General features: G+C 49.1%; 2 protein-coding genes across 7 annotated transcripts in view; one reads left to right on the top strand and one right to left on the bottom strand.

The window, feature by feature from the left end:
* Positions 1–17,924, bottom strand: part of LOC141073571 (uncharacterized) — a 700,581-nt gene that overhangs the window by 84,409 nt on the left and 598,248 nt on the right. The window lies entirely within an intron of this gene.
* LOC141073791 (uncharacterized) overlaps positions 1–17,924 on the top strand; it is a 240,812-nt gene that overhangs the window by 154,566 nt on the left and 68,322 nt on the right. The gene's annotated exons all lie outside the window — the stretch shown is intronic.

Below are 17,924 nucleotides of genomic sequence, written 5' to 3'. Positions count from 1 at the left end.
ATTAGGGTACAGCCGGCTCCACATGTAAGAGCTGGAGGAGAAGTCTGCACTGGTGAGCGGTAATGGGGAAGTAGGGACTGTGTGATAGAGGGGACAGGACTCAGTCCTGGGGGAGCACCGGGACTCTGCACATTAGGGTACAGCCGGCTCCACATGTAAGAGCTGGAGGAGAAGTCTGCACTGGAGAGCGGTAATGGGGGAGCAGGGACTGTGTGATAGAGGGGACAGGACTCAGTCCTGGGGGAGCACCGGGACTCTGCACATTAGGGTACAGCCGGCCCCACATGTAAGAGCTGGAGGAGAAGTCTGCACTGGTGAGCGGTAATGGGGGAGCAGGGACTGTGTGCTAGAGGGGACAGGACTCAGTCCTGGGGGAGCACCGGGACTCTGCACATTAGGGTACAGCCGGCTCCACATGTAAGAGCTGGAGGAGAAGTCTGCACTGGTGAGTGGTAATGGGGGAGCAGGGACTGTGTGATAGAGGGGACAGGACTCAGTCCTGGGGGAGCACCGGGACTCTGCACATTAGGGTACAGCCGGCTCCACATGTAAGAGCTGGAGGAGAAGTCTGCACTGGTGAGCGGTAATGGGGGAGCAGGGACTGTGTGATAGAGGGGACAGGACTCAGTCCTGGGGGAGCAACTGGACTCTGCACATTAGGGTACAGTTGGCCCCACATGTAAGAGCTGGAGGAGAAGTCTGCACTGGTGAGCGGTAATGGGGGAGCAGGGACTGTGTGCTAGAGGGGACAGGACTCAGTCCTGGGGGAGCACCGGGACTCTGCACATTAGGGTACAGCCGGCCCCACATGTAAGAGCTGGAGGAGAAGTCTGCACTGGTGAGCGGTAATGGGGGAGCAGGGACTTTGTGATAGAGGGGACAGGACTCAGTCCTGGGGGGCACCGGGACTCTGCACACTAGGGTACAGCCGGCTCCACATGTAAGAGCTGGAGGAGAAGTCTGCACTGGTGAGCGGTAATGGGGGAGCAGGGACTGTGTGATAGAGGAGACAGGACTCAGGCCTGGGGGGCACCGGGACTCTGCACATTAGGGTACAGCCGGCTCCACATGTAAGAGCTGGAGGAGAAGTCTGCACTGATGAGTGGTAATGGGGCAGCAGGGACTGTGTGATAGAGGGGACAGGACTCAGTCCTGGGGCAGCACCGGGACTCTGCACATTAGGGTACAGCCGGCTCCACATGTAAGAGCTGGAGGAGAAGTCTGCACTGGTGAGTGGTAATGGGGGAGCAGGGACTGTGTGATAGAGGGGACAGGACTCAGTCCTGGGGGAGCACCGGGACTCTGCACATTAGGGTACAGCCGGCCCCACATGTAAGAGCTGGAGGAGAAGTCTGCACTGGTGAGCGGTAATGGGGGAGCAGGGACTTTGTGATAGAGGGGACAGGACTCAGTCCTGGGGGGCACCGGGACTCTGCACATTAGGGTACAGCCGGCTCCACATGTAAGAGCTGGAGGAGAAGTCTGCACTGGTGAGCGGTAATGAGGGAGCAGGGACTGTGTGATAGAGGAGACAGGTCTCAGTCCTGGGGGGCACCGGGACTCTGCACATTACGGTACAGCCGGCTCCACATGTAAGAGCTGGAGGAGAAGTCTGCACTGATGAGCGGTAATGGGGGAGCAGGGACTGTGTGATAGAGGGGACAGGACTCAGTCCTGGGGAGCACCGGGACTCTGCACATTAGGGTACAGCCGGCTCCACATGTAAGAGCTGGAGGAGAAGTCTGCACTGGTGAGCGCTAATGGGGGAGCAGGGACTGTGTGATAGAGGGGACAGGACTCAGTCCTGGGGGGCACCGGGACTCTGCACATTAGGGTACAGCCGGCTCCACATGTAAGAGCTGGAGGAGAAGTCTGCACTGGTGAGTGGTAATGGGGGAGCAGGGACTGTGTGATAGAGGAGACAGGACTCAGTCCTGGGGGAGCACCGGGACTCTGCACATTAGGGTACAGCCGGCTCCACATGTAAGAGCTGGAGGAGAAGTCTGCACTGGTGAGCGATAATGGGGGAGCAGGGACTGTGTGATAGAGGGGACAGGACTCAGTCCTGGGGGGCACCGGGACTCTGCACATTAGGGTACAGCCGGCTCCACATGTAATAGCTGGAGGAGAAGTCTGCACTGGTGAGTGGTAATGGGGGAGCAGGGACTGTGTGATAGAGGAGACAGGACTCAGTCCTGGGGGAGCACCGGGACTCTGCACATTAGGGTACAGCCGGCTCCACATGTAAGAGCTGGAGGAGAAGTCTGCACTGGTGAGCGGTAATGGGGGAGCAGGGACTGTGTGATAGAGGGGACAGGACTCAGTCCTGGGGAGCACCGGGACTCTGCACATTAGGGTACAGCCGACTCCACATGTAAGAGCTGGGGGAGAAGTCTGCACTGGTGAGTGGTAATGGAGGAGCAGGGACTGTGTGATAGAGGGGACAGGACTCAGTCCTGGGGGGCACCGGGACTCTGCACATTAGGGTACAGCCGGCTCCACATGTAATAGCTGGAGGAGAAGTCTGCACTGGTGAGTGGTAATGGGGGAGCAGGGACTGTGTGATAGAGGAGACAGGACTCAGTCCTGGGGGAGCACCGGGACTCTGCACATTAGGGTACAGCCGGCTCCACATGTAAGAGCTGGAGGAGAAGTCTGCACTGGTGAGCGGTAATGGGGGAGCAGGGACTGTGTGATAGAGGGGACAGGACTCAGTCCTGGGGAGCACCGGGACTCTGCACATTAGGGTACAGCCGACTCCACATGTAAGAGCTGGGGGAGAAGTCTGCACTGGTGAGTGGTAATGGAGGAGCAGGGACTGTGTGATAGAGGGGACAGGACTCAGTCCTGGGGGGCACCGGGACTCTGCACATTAGGGTACAGCCGGCTCCACATGTAAGAGCTGGAGGAGAAGTCTGCACTGGTGAGCGGTAATGGGGGAGCAGGGACTGTGTGATAGAGGGGACAGGACTCAGTCCTGGGGGGCACCGGGACTCTGCACATTAGGGTACAGCCGGCTCCACATGTAAGAGCTGGAGGAGAAGTCTGCACTGGTGAGCGGTAATGGGGGAGCACACCTGTACCAATACCCCAACACAGTAGAACTTGTTGACTATGATCTCGCTATGCTGTGCCTATAAGTTCTGTAGTGATTGGAGGCCAGTGAGCAAGAGGTTAATGACTGTAGAGATCTCTTGCTAGTAAGCTGTTTGCATTCACAGCTTAGTGGTAATAAAGTGCATATGTGCTCCACGTATATAGTGCATTTAACACAGATATATGTAGGACATCATCAGATGCAATTTAGAGGCGTCAGATCCAGAAAAAATGCGCTCTCAAAGTTCACAGACTGTTCATTTTAACTCCTTTACCCCCAAGGTTGGTTTGCACGTTCATGACTGGGCCAATTTTTATAATATGAGGTAATAACTCTGAAACGCTTCCATGGATCCCGGTGATTCTGACATTGTTTTTCTCGTGACATATTGTACTTCATGTTAGTGGTAAAAAGTTTTTGATATGACTTGCGTTTATTGGTGAAAGAAGGGTATGGTATTTGTTGAAAATTTTGCAATTTTCCAACTTTGAATTTTCATGCCCTTAAATCACAGATATGTCACACAAAATACTTAATAAGTAACATTTCACATATTCATTTCACATGTTTACTTTACATCAGCACAATTTTGGAACCAACATTTTTTTTGTTAGGAAGTTATAAGGATTAAAAGTTGACCAGCGATTTATCATTTTTGCAACCATTTTTGCTTAGTGACCACATCACATTTGAAGTCCCTTTGAGGGGTCTATATGATAGGAAATGCCCAAAACTGACACCATTCTAATAACTGCACCCCTCAAGGTGCTCAAAACCACATTGAAGAAGTTTATTAACCCTTCAGGTGCTTCGCAGGAATTCTTGGAATGTTTTTTAAAAAAGAGAACATTTAACTTTTTTTCACAAAATTTACTTCACTTCCAAATTTTGTTATTTCACTAAGGGTAATAGGAGATATTGGACCCCAACCATTGTTGTACAATTTGGCCTGATTACAATGATACCCCATATGTGGGGGGGGACCACTGTTTGGGCGCATGGCAGAGCTCAGAAGGGAAGGAGCGCCCTTTTGACTTTTTCAACGCAAAATTGGCTGGCATTAAGATCAGACACCATGTCCCATTTGGCGAGCCCCTGATGTGCCCAAACGGTGGAAACCTCCCACAAGTGGCCCCATTTTGGAAACTAGACCCCCCTCCCCCCAAGGAACTTACCTAGATGTGTGGTGAGCACTTTGAACTTCCAAATGTTTCACAGAAGTTTATAACGTAGAGCCGTGAAAATAAAAAAAATCATATTTTTTCTACAAAAATGGTCTTTTCGCCCCTGAAAAGACACTGGACCCGAAAAGTTGTGCAATTTCTCCTGAATACACCGATACCCCATATGTAGGGGAATACTACTTTTGAGGCACAGTGCAAACCTCAGACGGGACGAGGTGCCATATTAGAGTTCAGATTTTGGTGGAATGGTTTGAGGGTGCCATGTCACATTGGCAGAGCCGCTAAGGTGCCAGAAAAACAGAAACCCCCTATATGTGAACTCATTTTACAAACTACAATCCCCAGTGAATTCATCTGTGGGTGCAGTGATCATATTGACACCACATGTGCCTTTCAGAATTTTATACCCCTGAGCGGTGAAGAAAGAATAAATTACATTTCCACAACTAAAATGTTGTTTTAGCTCCAAGTTTTAAATTTTTCTAAGGGCTAACAGGAATTTTTTTTAACAACAAACTGAGGTCCATTTTTTCCTGAGTGCACCAATACCCTACATGAAATCGGGAAATATTTTTCAGGTGCAATGCAAAGCTCAGAAGGCAAGGAGCGCCACATTTTACTGTTATGATTTGCAGGTGCCATGACCCACTGGTAGAGCCTATGAGGTGCCAAAACTGCAGAAACCCCCCCCCCCCCCATAAGTGACCCCATTTTACAAACTACACCTCTCAATAAATTCATCTAGGGTGTAATGCAGTGACCCCTTTGACAGCTAGGGGGCGCTGTATGGGTCATGCACACAGGCATATCCATTGTGGTAATGGAGAAAGGATGACCGGCAGGGTTGTAAATAGCCGAGATGTATCACAAGGGTGGGTGCCTTGTGATGGAAGCTGAAACATGTTGATCAGCAGAGGTACTGCTGAGGTTTTGTTACAGTGTGTATTGGGAAACCTTCTAGGTGACTTGGTGAGATGGGTAGGACCAGTCACCAACAAACCCACCCAGGGGCGTGGGTCTGAGCGCCCAGGATAAAGCCTGTGTGTGTCTGTGTGAAATAGGACCTGCGATGAGGTCATAGCCATGTGATCCACCGGTGAGCGTGGCTACGGACCATATAAGGTTATCAGGGTAGGTCACAGGGGGAGAGTGCCTGGATCTGATTGGTTCATGTGGTAGGTCACGGAAGGCCACGTGTGAGAGCAGCGTCTGTGACAGACTGCGTTTGGGGAGCCACTGTCCGGCTGTGGTTCTGGAACCGTGAGGCAGACGAGTGAAAAAGACACTGTCCGGAACGGTGAGCCCAGTGTGGCCGCTCCCCTGAGAGAAAGGACTACCATAGAGTCGACATCTGGAGCAGGAGCTCCAAGAGGTAACCCGGAAAGGGGGAATTAACTGAGAGACTGCGGAGTCTGATTGCTGGACAAAGCACAGCCTGTGTGAACACAGGGCTACGGGAGCGAAGCTCCACTATGAACATTCGTTTGGTCTGGTGTAAGACTGTTATCATTTCCTCATGCTGCCATGGTTTATGCCGTGTACAATAAACCGTATGGACTGTGTTATGTGAAAAGCCTGTGCCGGGCCTGGGTTATCTGCTGCCAAGTGCCTGTCCCCCAATGCACTCAGTGAGCGCTACCTTACAAGGGGTACAGTGATCATATTGACACCATGAGTGTGTCACAGAATTTTATACCATTGGGCAGTGAAGACAAAATAACTACAGTTTTACCCCCAAAATTTTGTTTTAGCCAAAGACTTTACGGTTTTGCACAAGAAGTGGGTAAAAATGACACCAAAATTTGTGCCATAATTTATACTGAACGTGGCAATACCCCATATGTGGCTGTACAGGACTACTTAGCCATACAGAGAGACTCGAGAGGAACGGAGCGCTATTTGCCTATTGAAGTGAATGGGTCTATGCACATGTCAGTGTGTTTCCACGGACCGTGTGTCCGTGGGCAAACACGCTGACGTGTCCATTTTTTAATGTCAGAATGGGCCACAAAACATCTTGCACATGTGCATACGCGGAAGAAGTGTTACATTATCGCTGTTCCCGGGCGCTGAACAAGACCAGCCAGGCAAAACTCACAGCTGGGAGATGCAACCCTCAGCTGTCAATTTCATCAAGGCTGGTTATCAAGAATGGAGGGTTTCCCATCCCACGCTTTTTTTTATTTTTTTATTTTATTTAAATAATTAAAAATAACTGTGGGGTCTCCCCCCATTCTTGACAACCAGTCTTGCTAAAGCTGACAGCTGGGGGCTGGTATTCTCAGGCTTGTAAGGGGCCATGGATATTTACACCCACCCCCCTCCGAGCCTAAAAATAGCATTCCGCAGCTGCCCAGAAAAGGCACATCTATTAGATGCGCCAATTCTGACACTTTGCCCGACTCTTTCCACTTGCCCTGTAGCGGTGGCAAGTGGGGTTCATATTTGTGGAGTTGATGTCACTTTTTTATTCTCAGGTGACATTAAGCCCATTGATTAGTAATGGAGAAGCGTCTATAAGACACCTATCCATTACTAACCCTATAGTTATATAGTAAATAAAGACACAGCCAGAATAAAGTCAATAAAACAAATTAATTTTATTTAAAAATAACAGTTATACTCACAACGCCTTTTCCAGCGAAGCCCTCGTTCTCCTGTAATAAATGTAAAATAAAAAAAAACAAAATACTATGCCTGTCTGTCGTTCTGTCCAATGCTGTAATCCATGTCTGGGGAATACCGTATTTTTTCAGATTATATGACAACACTTTTGTTCCCCCAAATTTTGAGGGAAAGTGGGGGGTGCGTCTTATAATCCGAATTTGTATCTGTAGAGGAGGGGGGCGGCTCTGGCGTGGTGTCAGGGGGCTGGGGTGGGCTGGCTGCGGGCTGCTGAGACAGCGGGAGGTCCTGTGCTCCTGCTCATTAGGCTCATGTAATATTCACTGCACCCGCTGTCCGTCACCTCGGTGCTGAAGCCACGCCGAGTTGGTAGACAGGAGCAGCGCATATTGCATGTGCCTGCACTCTCCCCCCATCACTATATTCACCTTCCGATGATGGCTCCTGCTCCCAGCTCCTTCCGTGGCTTTCCTGTGTCTGTGCTGACATCCTCCTCCTGCGAGGGCGTGCAGCAGCAGCTGCTCATTCAGGCAGTTCATGGTAGCTTCAGGACCTTCCATGATGTGACCAATATGACCTGAGGTCACGTGACTCCGTGTGCACTGCGAGTCACGTGACCACAGGTCCTATTGGTCACATCATGGAAGGTCCTGTAGCTACAATTAACTGCCTGAATGAGCAGCTGCTGCCACGCGCCCTCGCAGGAGGAGGATGTCAGCAGAGACACAGGAAGAGCCACGGGGGGAGCTGGGAGCAGGAGCCATCATTGGAAGGTGAGCTAACTGTTTTGTTATTTTATCATGTGCTTGCCAGCAGGGGGGAATATATGGATGGGGGGCCATGTGTGACAGCAGGGGGTAATATAGGGACGGGGGGGGGACAGTGTGTGCCAGCAGGGGGTAATATAGGAACGGGGGGGGGACAGTGTGTGCCAGCAGGGGTAATATAGGGACGGGGGACAATGTGTGCCAGCAGGGAGGAATATATGGACGGGGGGACAATGTGTGACAGCAGTGGGGAATATAGGGACGAGGGGACAATGTGTGCCAGCAGGGGGATTATAGGGACGGTCACATACCTGCAGGGAGGCATATAGAGAGAGGGGGGCCATGTGCGTGTCAGCAGGGGGCATATAGAGAGAGGGGGGCCATGTGAGTGCCAGCAGAGGGGCATATAGTGACCGGGGGGGCCATACCCAGGATGGGATGGGGGGGCCATACCCAGGATGGGATGGGGGGGCCATACCCAGGATGGGATGGGGGGGCTATGTGCCAGGATCGGGGTTATATAAATGCCAGGGGTAAGGGACATACGGTATATAATTTGAAAGACGGACACTGGCATTATAATACACACCTCCATTTAACATAAAAAAAAATGTTTTCTCTTTTTCTTCGCCAATTTTGGGGGTGCGTCTTATAAAGCGAAAATACGGTAATTGGTTTTCAACCTGGACGGTGCCAAGATGTGACCCTCCAGGCTGAGAACCACTGGTGAATGAGTTCCTGGGAACGCAGCGTCAGTGACCAGGGTTGACGTCATAGAGGTTACCTCCGGTCACTGGGCTCTGTTTCCAGCCGCTGCAGTGAGATCCCCGCTAGATCTCACCGCAGCTCAGCCCGGCTGGGAATGGATCTCAGTGACCGGAATTGATGCATATAATGTGCCTTTTTCTTGGATGTTGCGGGCTGCTATTTTTAGGCTGAGGTGGTCAATACCAATGGCCACTTTCCAGCCTGAGAATACCAGCCCGAACCTGTGAGCTTTAGCAAGGCTGGTTGTAAAAAATGGGGGGAACCCCACGCCGTTTGTTTTAAATTATTTATTTAAATTATTTTTTAAAAATAAGTGTAGGGACCCCTCTATTCTTGATAACCGGCCTTGCCGACAGCTGAGGATAGCAGCCCCCAACTGTGAGTTTTGCCTGGCTGGTTATAGAAAATACAGGGGAACTCACGCCTTTTTTTTAAAATTTATTTATTTTGTTTATAGCGCAGGCGGCGGCTGCTGAATACCCCCATCAGACGCTCCTGCTTTCACTGTTATTAGCAGCAGCAGGGGTAGGATGATGGGAGTAATTATCGCATCAGTCGCCGCCTGCTGACTCTTATCACTTAAATGTAACTCTCATCATTCTCCCCTGCTCGCGCCAATGGCAGAGCAGGGAAGAATATGAGAACCTTTTTCAGCACCCGACACCAGGGAACAGCGCTTGCCGTAACGTTTCTTTCCTGGCGCCCGTCCATGTGGTACTAATGCGGCACACGCATGCCACACATGTGCCGCAAGTAATACACACACTGACACTAACATTTCCGGTACCTGAAATATCAGGATGTGTGAAAGAGGCCTTATAGTGGGTTTTTATGTTTGGCAGCTGTCACACACTAAAAGATGCCTTTTATTGCAAAAAAATAGTTTATTCATCACCACATTTTGAGAGCTATAATTTTTCCATATTTTGGCCCACAGAGTCTGGTGAGGTCTTGTTTTTTGCGGGACGAATTGACTATTTTAATGGTACCATTTTCGGGCACATGACATTTTTTGATCGCTTTCTAATTCGATTTTTGGGAGGCAGAATGAACAAAAACCAGCAATTCCATTAATTTCTTTGGGGGAAGGGGGGACGTTCATACCGTTCCGCATGTTGTAAAATTGATAAAGCAGTTTAATTTTTGGGGTCAGTACGATTACAGCTATACTTCATTTATATTTTTATAGGTTTTGATGCTTTTACGCAATTAAAAACTATTTTTTATAAAAATTTATTTTTGTATTACTTTATTCTGAGAGCTATAACTTTATTTTTCTGCTCTTAGAGCTGTGTCACGGTTTTTTTTTTGCGGCACAAGATGACGTTTTCAGTGGTAACATGTTTATATCCGTCTTTTTGTTCGTGTGTTATTCCACTTTGTGTTCGGCGGTATGATGATAAAGCATTGATTTTTGCCTCGTTTTTAATTTATTATGGTTTTCACTAAAGGGGTTAACTAGTGGGACAGTTTTATAAGTCAGGTCATTGCGGATGCGGCGATACCAAATATGTGTACTTCTATTGTTTAGATTTTTTTCATTCAAATATTTATTTAGTAATAGAATAAATACATTTTTTAAATTTCTGGTTTTTCTTAAAAATATTTCTACATAATTTTTATTTTTTTTTACTTTCTAACTTTTTTACTTAGTCGCATTATGGGACAATCATTTTTTGCAGGCTGATCGCTTCTATAGTATGCAGATGAAGCACCATCGCCATGCCATAGAAGCTGTTAGCTCTGCAATGACAGAGAGACTTGTTAATCATGCACCTCGCTCTGGTGACCTGGATATCGTCATGACAACATCAGGTCACCGTGACAAGGATCGTTACCCCCGCTGCGGGGTCTCCGATCCAAAGGCAGAGGGGCTGCCAGCCCTGTGCCGGCTTCTGGAATGATGCGATCGTGTTCGATTGAGGAAAAGACAGGGTGGGCCATTTAAATGGATACACCTGTATGTGCCATTTATAAAGTTGCATCCAAAATGGCCGACTTCAAAATGGCCGCCATGGTCACCACCCATCTTGAAAAGTTTTCCCCTCCCATATACTAATGTGCCACAAACAGGAAGTTGATACCACCAAGCATTCCCATTTTATTAAGGTGTCTCCATATACATGGCCCACCCAGGTGTATCCATATAATGGGCCCAGCCTATAGAGTTGGAACCAGCTCGACACACCGGAAGAATTGAAAATTCACAAAATCTTTATTGAAAATCCTCAAATAAGTGATGAAAAATTGAGCATCTCAGACAACAAACCAGTAAAGAGGGGTTGTCTGTATAACCAGAATCAATCCATACGTGTTTCGAGCTGCTTAGCTCTTGAACACTGGATTGGGTCATCATGGCAACGATTCGGACCCGCGTCACGCTGCGGGGTTTCCGATCCAAAGTCAGAGGGGTTGTCAGACCTCTGCTGGATTTCGGAATGCTGTGATCGTGTTTCATTGCAGCATTTCGGGGGTTAAAGTGTGGGGATCAGTCTGTGACTGCTCCTGGCACCTAGTGCCAGGTGTCGGCTGTCAGAATCAGCTGACACACCCCCTGTGTGCGCGGCTGATCACAATGATTTAGTATTCCGTCTATGGTTAAATAGACCCAGGTCACATGGATGGAATATTACTTTCGCTGTCAGAAAGGGGTTAAAGTGAAAAGAAAGATCACAATGGATCACTTAGCTGATTGTAGTAACTTCCAGTGTTGATGTCCTTTGTTCCTACGCGCTTCCCCCCTCGTATTATCGGGGCTCATCAGGGGACCATTAGAAGTGTGCCATAGTAGCAAAGATCTCTCATCCCATCTTTTTGTTTCTATGGCACACTCCTACTTCTGGTCCCCTGATGAGCCCCGATAATAGGAGGGGGCGAAACGTGTAGGAACAAGGGACATCACCACTGGAAGTTACTGCAACAAGCTAAGTAATCTGTCAGAGACACCGCACTGCACTTGCTCATAGAGCCAGTGCGTGTGTCCTGAGAACAGAAGCAGTGCTAAAAGATACCTGGGGAGCAGGGCAGCAGAGGTGACCATGCGTGCTTCAGGCTAATAGTGTCAGGGTCCAGTCAGCTATGGAAGGTAAAGAGGCACGGGACCTGCGGACACTGAAACTGAATAATGTGCACGGGACCTATTGGTCATGTGACTGCAATGGGGCGGGGCTTAGCGTCCTGTATTCAGATAGGACAGGACACCATAAAACAACTCGGAGTCAGGCAAAACAGAGGTCACAGCAGTACGGGCAAACGAGGTACAGAGGGACAAACAGACGGGTAGTCAGACGGAGCCAAAGGTCATACACAAGAGGGCGACGTGGTACCAAGGGGACGAGCAGAGAGAAGTCGGGTCACAAGCAGAGAGTCATACACGAGAGGTAGCGCAGTACAAGAGGGTCAGGCAGAACTCGTAACAGGGACAGAACCAGATCACAACCGAACAAGCAAGCAAGATATCAGGCACAAGGCACACGTATACAAGAGGTCACTTAACTCAGCCGAGGGCAGGAGTATAACTGACACCGGACCCAGGTCCTGTGAGCACTAAATAGCCTCCTGCTGCCAGAGAGAGGCAGCACAATTAACCCATAGTCTAACCAGGATGGGTCAAAACGAAATCCCGTCCTGGATCTTGACAGTACCCTCCTCTCAATGGGGGGGCCACCGGACCCCCAGGTTTCTCAGGGTACTTGGCGTGAAAGGCTCGGATCAACCGATCCGCATGAACTGATCGAGCAGGAACCCACGAGCGTTCCTCAGGACCGTAGCCCTTCCAATGTATCAGATACTGAAGGGCGCGACGGACCAACCTGGAGTCGACAATTCGTTCCACCTCATACTCAGCCTGCCCATCTACCAGAACCGGTGTCGGGGAAGATGATGATCCCTCCCCACTAGACCTCACAGGTTTCAAAAGGGCCTTATGGAAAACATTAGGGATCCTTAGAGATGGCGGAAGACTCAACCGAAAAGCCACCGGGTTAACTGCTTCGGTAATTACATAGGGACCTATAAACTTGGGTCCAAGCTTCGCAGAGGGGACCTTGAGCCTTATATTTTTGGAGGATAACCATACCTTATCTCCGACCTGAAACACTGGACCCACGGATCGTTTTTTGTCCGCAAAAAATTTAAATTTGTCCTGGGACTTCGTAATGTTATTCTGGACCTCCCGCCATACCTCCCCCAACCGCTGGATCGTCTCGTCCGCCCCAGGACACCCAGAATTCAAGCGGGAAAATTCTCCAAAATGAGGATGAAACCCATAATTGCAAAAAAAAAGATGTACCCATAGACTGGTTAGTGCGGTTGTTAAAAGCAAACTCAGCCAATGGTAACACAGAACACCAATCATCCTGTCGGGCTGAGGTCAAACAACGCAGAATTTGCTCCAGAGACTGATTGGTCCGCTCAGTCTGCCCATTAGTCTCTGGATGGTAGGCGGATGAAAAGGACAGACCAATACCCAACCTCCTACAAAAAGCTCTCCAAAATCTGGACACAAATTGCACTCCCCTATCAGACACCACATTCAGGGGTACCCCATGCAACCGCACCACATGCTCCACAAACAATCTGGACAATGTTTCCGCATTAGGTAGAGCTGCCAAAGGTACAAAATGTGCCTGCTTACTAAACCTGTCCACTACGACCCAGACCACGGTATTACCCTTGGAAGGGGGAAGGTTGGTGATGAAATCCATGGACAGATGAGTCCATGGTCTCTCAGGAATTGGCAGTGGTACCAATTCCCCGGCCGGCCGGTTATGGGGAGTTTTCGCACGGGCACAAACCTCACACGCAGACACATACTCCCCAACATCAGAGGCTAAAGAAGACCACCAGAATATTCTAGCAATGGCCTTCCGGGTCGCTGAGATCCCTGGATGTCCACCCAGAACTGAGTCATGGAACTCCTGGAGGACCTTGAGACGAAACTGAGCTGGCACAAAAAGTTTATCCACCGGCTTAGCTGGAGGTGCAAGAGCCTGGGCTTATCGAATCTCCCGTTCCAACACATTAGAAACCTCTGCCACCACCACCCCAGGCTGAAGAATGGAGGATGGAGGTTCCGGGGGGGATACCGGATCAAGACTGCGTGACAACGCATCCGCTCTGATATTCTTGGATCCTGGTCGAAAAGTGATCGAGAAGTTGAATCGGGGAAAAAAAAGTGACCATCTAGCCTGTCTGGGAGTCAACCTTTTAGCTGACTCAATGTAAGCTAGGTTTTTGTGGTCCGTGATTACCGTTATAGGATGAACAGCCCCTTCCAAAAAATGCCTCCATTCTGCAAAAGCCAATTTTACGGCCAGAAGTTCCCGATTCCCCACATCATAGTTTCTCTCCGCCGGAGAGAACTTCTTTGAGAAAAAGGCGCAAGGTCTTAAATTGGTCAAAGTGGCGGGTCCCTGGGACAATACCGCCCCCACCCCCACCTCTGAGGCGTCTACCTCAACAATAAATGGTTCAGAGGGGTCCGGTTGGATAAGAACCGGGGCCGACATGAAACATTTTTTCAAAAACTGAAATGCCGCTACCGCTGCGGTTGACCAATTCTTGATATCGGCCCCCTTTTGAGTCATGTCTGTGAGGTGTTTAACCACCTGTGAGAACCCCCTTATAAATTTCCGATAATTAGCGAACCCTAGGAAACGTTGCAGACCCTTCAAATCACACGGTTGAACCCACTCGAGAATGGCCTGCACCTTATTAGGATCCATGCGATACCCTTCAGCAGACACGATGAACCCCAGAAAGGACAGTTCCTGAACAAAAAATAAACATTTTTCAAGTTTAGCAAACAGACAGTTCTCCCTGAGCCTTTGGAGAACTGCCCGAACATGACCAATGTGAGTCTGTTTATCAGGCGAGTAGATTAAAATGTCATCCAAATACACCACCATAAAACGTCCAATCAAATCGGAGAACACATGATTTATGAAATTTTGGAAGACCGCTGGAGCGTTGGTCAGGCCGAAGGGCATGACCAAATTTTCAAACAACCCTTCAGTAGTGAGAAAGGCGGTCTTCCATTCATCTCCGTCCCGGACTCGGATAAGGTTATACGCTCCCCGTAGATCTAATTTCGAAAACCACTTAGCTCCGGACAACTGATTGTATAAATCAGGAATAAGTGGAAGGGGATAAGTATTCCTCACAGTTATTTTATTTAACTCACGAAAATCGAGGCATGGGCGCAAACCACGGTCTTTTTTTTTTTTTTTTTTTTTTTTACAAAAAAGAACCCTGCCGCCACAGGAGAAACAGAAGGACGAATATGTCCCTTACGGAGGCTCTCAGAAATATATTCCTTCATCGCAGCCCGTTCCGGACCCAAGAGGTTATACAGGCGGGCTTTGGGCAATTTAGCACCTGGAACCAGGTCAATGGCACAATCAAATGGGCGGTGTGGTGGTAAAACCTCAGCCTCTTTTTTGGAGAAAACGTCAGTATAATCTATCAGGCACTCCGGAATGCCTTCTAGACCCACGGATGACACAGACACAGAAACAAGACATTTCTCAGAGCAATAGGGACCCCATTTAACAATATCCCGAGATTCCCAATTAATCACAGGATTATGCAGCTGTAACCAGGGGAACCCCAACACCAGTCCCGCAGGCAGGTTGTTCATTACAAAACATGAAATACGTTCCTGGTGTAAGGAACTCACTTTAAGGAGAAACTCTTCAGTACAAAACACAATGTCATTCTTAACCAGTGGTGTTTTGTCAATAGCAACAAGGTGAATCTGAGTCTCCAACCTAACTGTCCCTAACTTACACCTGTCCACCAAGTCAGAGTCAATAAAGTTCAATGATGAACCGCAATCCACGAAGGCAGTTGTGGATGTGGAGACACCCCCACAACAAAGTTCCACTTGAAATGACATTTTAGAAAATGCAGAAAAGGGTACCTGAGAGCCTGGGTGACCTCCACGATAATCACCCGGGCTCAGTCGCTTGTTGGTTAGTGGCCGGGAGGGGCAATCCTTTTTCCCATGTCCAGACTCGCCACTGTGAACACAGCATTTTCTCACGTGCCGTTGTCTCCTTTCTTCCTCCTTAAGGTTGATGGTTCCCATCTCCGTGATTTTCAGTGAAGAACTGGCTCCCCTTCCTTGGGAGAATAATGATGTCTCGGTTTGTATCACTCCCCTTGCCCGTAACCTGCGATCCATTCGGATGGCCTGTGTCATAGCTTCCTCCAGGGCATCAGGTGGGGGGTGGAGAGCCAAGGCGTCTTTCAGATGCTCAGACAGGCCTCTACGGAACAACCCCCGGAGAGCAGCGTCGTTCCAGCAGACCTCAGCAGCCCAGCGTCTGAACTCTGAGCAAAACCACTCGGCTGAGTGTTTCCCCTGGCAAACATTCATCAGCCTGTCCTCAGCCATACGCACCCGATCAGGCTCATCATAAATATGCCCCAGGGCCTCAAAAAATGCATCCACAGTCATACGCTCAGGGGCCGTGGTAGGAAGGGAGAAAGCCCAAGCTTGGGGGGCTCCCCTTAACAGAGACATAATGACCCCCACTCTCTGACTTTCATCCCCAGAAGAGTGTGGTCTTAAGGAAAAAAAAAAGCTTACAGCCCTCCTTGAAAACTCTGAAGTCATTTTTATCTCCAGAAAAGGTATCTGGTAACTTCACTGGAGACTCAGGGGAAATTAATGTAACATCCCGAGCCCCCCATGAAAGAACCCCCTGCACAGTGTCGGCGATCAGCTGCTGAGACTGAGCCAGGACTCTTTGTTCTCCAAAGAGTTTCTGAGACATCTGAGTAAGGTGCCTCACCTGCTCAGAAAGAGTGTGCACAGGATCCATCACACACACAGGTGAATGGGAGCAGAGAAAAAAAAATGGTATGGGTCAGTTATAATGTCAGAGACACCGCACTGCACTTGCTCATAGAGCCAGTGCGCGTGTCCTGAGAACAGAAGCAGTGCTAAAAGATACCTGAGGAGCAGGGCAGCAGAGGTGACCATGCGTGCTTCAGGCTAATAGTGTCAGGGTCCAGTCAGCGCTGGAAGGTAAAGAGGCAAAGGACCTGCGGACACTGAAACTGAATAATGTGCACGGGACCTATGGTCATGTGACTGCAAGGGGGCGGGGCTTAGCGTCCTGTATTCAGATAGGACAGGACACCATACAACAACTCAGAGTCAGGCAAAACAGAGGTCACACACAGTACGGGCAAACGAGGTACAGGAGGGACAAACAGACGGGGAGTCAGACAGAGCCAAAGGTCATACACAAGAGGGCGACGTGGTACCAAGGGGACGAGCAGAGAGAAGTCGGGTCACAAGCAGAGAGTCATACACGAGAGGTAGCGCAGTACAAGAGGATCAGGCAGAACTCGTAACAGGGACAGAACCAGATCACAACCGAACAAACAAGCAAGATATCAGGCACAAGGCACACGTATACAAGAGGTCACTTAACTCAGCCGAGGGCAGGAGTATAACTGACACCGGACCCAGGTCCAGTGAACACTAAATAGCCTCCTGCTGCCAGAGAGAGGCAGCACAATTAACCCATAGTCTAACCAGGACGGGTCAAAGCGAAATCCCGTCCTGGATCATGACATAATCCATTGTGAGCTTTCGGTTCACTTTAAAATGAACGGTCTATGAACTTTGATAGCGCATTTTTGTCTGGATCTGGCGACTCTAAATTGCATCTGAAGGTGTCCTACATACATCTGTGTTAAATGCACTATATGCATTGAGCAAATATGCACTTTATTACAACTAAGCTGTGAATGCATTCAGCTTACTAGCAACAGGTGTTTACAGTCATTAACATCTTGCTCTCTGGTCTACAATCACTAGAGAACTTATAGACACAGCATAGCGAGATCATAGACTACAAGTTCTATTGTGTGCTTGTTGGGGTATTGGTACGGGTCTAGAATAGGGGCATGCAGGAACTTTAAGGCTGTGTACCCATGCCGCGAAAACGCATACAGAACGCACCCCATGCATTCTTATGGCAATTCGCACATGCTGTGCTAATGCTACGTTTTTTTCCGCGTCGGAATCGCATAGCGGAAAAAACGCAGCAGGCTCATTATTTTTGCGGAATCGCCGCAATTCCGCACACATAGGAATGCATTGATCCGCTTACTTTCCGCATGTGGCTATGCCCACCATGCACAAATTGAGCGAATCATGTGCTGATAGTACCCACGGTCTGGAGGAGAGGAGACTGTTCATTTGTTATGCTGTCTCTGCTCTTTAGTGTTTCTTCAGATAAAAAAATGAGCAAACCTGTGGATGTTCAGGTTCAGTTGAACTGTAGTCCAAAGTTCAGCTTGGGCATCAGAGCTTGACCAAATTAAAAAAACAATCTTATACCAGGAGGCAGAGGTCCAAGTGGAGGAGGAGGTGGAGATGGACGTGACGTAGGTGGAAGAGGCAGAGAAGGAGGTGATCCAAGCCTGGTTCATTTTAATTAATATGAGCTTTCCTATGTTGAC

Source organism: Dendrobates tinctorius, unplaced genomic scaffold, assembly GCF_039654945.1.
Source record: "Dendrobates tinctorius isolate UK_male_01 unplaced genomic scaffold, ASM3965494v1 ptg000014l, whole genome shotgun sequence".
In the NCBI taxonomy this organism is placed as follows: domain Eukaryota; kingdom Metazoa; phylum Chordata; class Amphibia; order Anura; family Dendrobatidae; genus Dendrobates; species Dendrobates tinctorius.
Note: the sequence above shows the minus strand (reverse complement) of the source record. Positions and strands in the feature narration are given on the sequence as shown.